Here is a 3,868-nt window from a genome sequence, read left to right on the forward strand (position 1 = left end):
AAGGACTTCAAGTTCCTCTCGAAGATCTTCAAATCAACGATACTATGCATTTCGTGGAAAAACCGGTAGAAATCGTGGACCAGCAAGTCAAGTTACTAAGGCGCAGTAAGATTCCTATCGTCAAGGTTAGATGGGAAGGAAAACGTGGCGCCGAATTTACATGGGAACTCAAAAAGGATATGAAGTCAAAGTATCCTCATCTTTTCCCTACGTCTTCCTAAATTTCGGGACGAAATTTCCTAAAGGAGGGGAGACTGTAACGCCCGGCTCTTTTGTACTTTCCATTTATAGAAAGTTTTGTTCGTATTTCTATTTTTGGAAACTTTGTATTCTTGTAATCGTTCCTTTCTTTGTAATCATTATCAAACCAAGACTTGGATCATTAATGAAACTTGAATCTTGTTACATTATTGTTGTACGCACTCTAATTATGCTCGATTAGTGAATCAATTTGTGCTTGAACGTTATTCTTGGAAACTATGTGCTAAACTTGTAATTAAACTAAACTCATGCATTGAACGTGTTTTGAACGAGAACGATACTTGGTTATGACATTTATACACCTAATTATACTTTGATTTTGATCGTCTTACTTGATTTCACCTTATACTATGCTTTTATATCAAAACAAGTCCCTAAACTCTCAAGTTTGCACCTAAAGGAACCAAATATAAACTTCAGGGGCCTAAGTGTAATAAAACGAAAGTCAGACAAACACACCCGCCGCATGACGCGGGGGTGCTAGGCGTCACGCGACGCCCTTGTTTCGGCAGAATGTGTTTCTTGAGCTGTTGTGCACGAAATCCCATTAACCTAAACCACCCAATCACCTTTAATCCACCTCTAATCACCTCCAATCACCTTCTAACTCTTCCATTATAAATACCCACCTTCTCCAACCCATTTGACACTTTCACAACTCCTAAATCTTCACTAAACCACTCTCTAATCAGCTGAGAATCTGAGTTTTGGACAGATTCATGAAGACTTACAAAAGTGAGTGTAACTTGCTTATTTCTCAACCAAATCACTTGGTTCTTCTTCCTATTGCTTTTTTATGTCCTTGGGTTTGAATCCTTGGTTTTTCCTTGGAAGAATCATGCTTGGATTTGCCCTAAAATGGACTAAAACTTTCTGTTTTGTTTGTTATTATTCAACCACTTGTTATTTCTTATCCAACTTGTGTCTAACACATCTCACACCAATGTCCTAATGCTTACAACCTCTTTTATGGTTGGGTAAGCTTAAAAACATGGTTGAGACATTTGAAATCAGAGGATTAAACCTCATAAACTTGGTGTTTTGATTAGGGTTTTAACCCACAAGTCATGTCAAACTTAGACTTTGATACATGAGTGATTATGGAACAACTTGGGTTGTCCAAACATACAATCCTCACATGATTTGATGATTTCTATTAGTTAGCTTATCTTACATACTCGTATAAACCTTAGTTCGTGACCCTCCTTGGTTGTCTTTACATCAAGAGAAGTGGTGAACTTCAAAGGGGTGCCTAAATGGAAGCTTAGACTTTCTACCCCATGCATGACATCCTTGTAACTAAGAGGTGCCTAAATGGAGATTTAATCTTCTACCTCCTACTTGACATATTGGACCTAAATAATATGTAATATTTAGCCTAAGTATAAGCATATACTCATTCGAACCTTTGACGTTAAACTTGTGTTTACATGTTAAAGAAGTAGAATATCATCCAAGACCTAAACGTTAATATGATTCTAATGGGTTCACTACCCATGAAAAACATTAAATAACCATATTGGTTACCTAGTGTCATATGATGGTTATAAAGTCTAAAAGATGATTATTTTCACATACACATATACTTTCGTTATACTAAGTTATTTCCACATTCTTGATCTTCCGTAAACGCCAAACTCACACACCTACGTTTCCTCGTGTAGAAGGACTAGGTGCTCCAAGCTAAATCATCCACCAAACTTACTCTCGGAACTTCCAAGTCAAGACTTGTAAACCGTGAGTATACTCGATCCCTTTTTCCCCTTTACACTTTGGGATGCAACATGTATACCTATTCAAAACAACTTTTATGCTTAAACAAAACATACTCTATCTATGAACGTGACATGAAACTATTATGAATATTTGCTATGCTTGTATGCTCTATGAACGATTTGGAACGTTGTATGCTCATTAACTTTGCTAGCCCACCTTAACAATTATAGCGCTATAGGATTAACGCCCCGCCCGCTATTCTAATTGGGTATTGTTGAGTTAAACATTTCTATCCCGCTGAACGATTGGGATTAGGTTTTTTGTGCGTTGTATTCTTGGGTTTGATCATATAGTACGCCAAAAATTGCATTGCTAGTAAATTTATTCACTATGTTACATGTTGGATATGAGTTTTTACACTATTATGCTATGTAGTCAAACTTGTATACTCGCCTTTGCTTTTGCATTGAACTCTATTTTAATACATGTTGCAGGTTAATTATTGAGATGATATGCAAGACGAAACAAGATTTAGGGTGGACTAGATACACACCTAGATAAATCTATCTTTTGTTTGTTATGTTATGCTATGAAACATTGTTGTTATTTCTTTTGAATCTTGTATGACAATTTAGTATTGCAATAAAATTTGAATTTAATTAAATATTGTCACATAGTGTTATGACGTCTCTAGCAATCTATACACACTTCGTCTCATCCCGATGTTTCCGCCATCGGTTGGGGTGTGACAAGGGTTTAACTTTTGTATTTAGGTTTTAGGTTTTAGACGTTACCATTTAGTGCTTAGGGTTTAGGTTTTAAGTTTGGTTTTTTTGGGGTTTAGGAAGTAGATTTAGAGTTCTGAGTTTAACAATAGTTAGATAAAGTTTTCACACGAAAAAGAGTTTACAACATGTTTCTCCCATGAACCCAGGGGCGGTTTTGGGCCTGTGCAGGTCGGGCCACTTCACAAGGCCCAAACTGCCAAGGGGCCATATTTTTTTTTTATAAATTTCTATGTATTATGTAATGAGATCTGATAGTTTAAAGCCCAAAACAAAAAACCAACTCAGATTTGGGCCCCAATCCCTAAATCAGCTTACGAAATCGTGTTGGCAGGGAGGGCGCAACAACGTAACACGGTACGACTGTCACAATTCATCTCCAAGGCTCCAGGCTTGCAGCGACGATTCATTGGGTAATTAGGAATTGTGAGTTTTTGGCCGATCATCATTCAATCGCTGCTCCCTCATCAGGTATTGTCATGAATTCAAGAATTTTATTTGAAAGGAAAAGGATTCGCAAATGTTTGAGTTTCATATCATAGTGATTTTGTTTGAAGTTCATGAAAATATCATTCATTTATTTCATTCAAAAACATCGAGGATAATTGTCAGTGATCTTTCCTTGTTCACAAACTTTGTTTTAGAATTTTTAGGTTATTTTATAAACTTTGAAATTTGAAGTTTATTTATTTAATTGTTTGAACTATTATGCCTTTGAAACTTGAAACCAAAACAATAAAGTGGTTCTAAAAACTTCTAATATAGCATTAAATAAATAAAGAAGTTGTTTTCATATATTCAATTTTTCACAGTGACTTTAACTTTTGAAGCATAAAATATGTTTTTGGATAATAGGCATTTTATTAGTTGTTTTTTTTAAATACTAATGAATTAAACAAGTAATATAATGAACTGGATTTAAATGAAAATAGTTGAAAGAAGTCAATTTTAGGATTATATTAGTTTATTATTTTGATGCTATAAACTTTGATAGTCAAAAATTCAAAAAGTTATATGGTTTTTTGTTTCCTAAAAAGTTGAAGACACTTGATGAAAAAGATCTTAAGTCTTGTTGTTATCGTCTTCAAGATGCATTGAAATGTAAC

The sequence above is a fragment of the Helianthus annuus genome, chromosome 15 (assembly GCF_002127325.2).
Source record: "Helianthus annuus cultivar XRQ/B chromosome 15, HanXRQr2.0-SUNRISE, whole genome shotgun sequence".
In the NCBI taxonomy this organism is placed as follows: domain Eukaryota; kingdom Viridiplantae; phylum Streptophyta; class Magnoliopsida; order Asterales; family Asteraceae; genus Helianthus; species Helianthus annuus.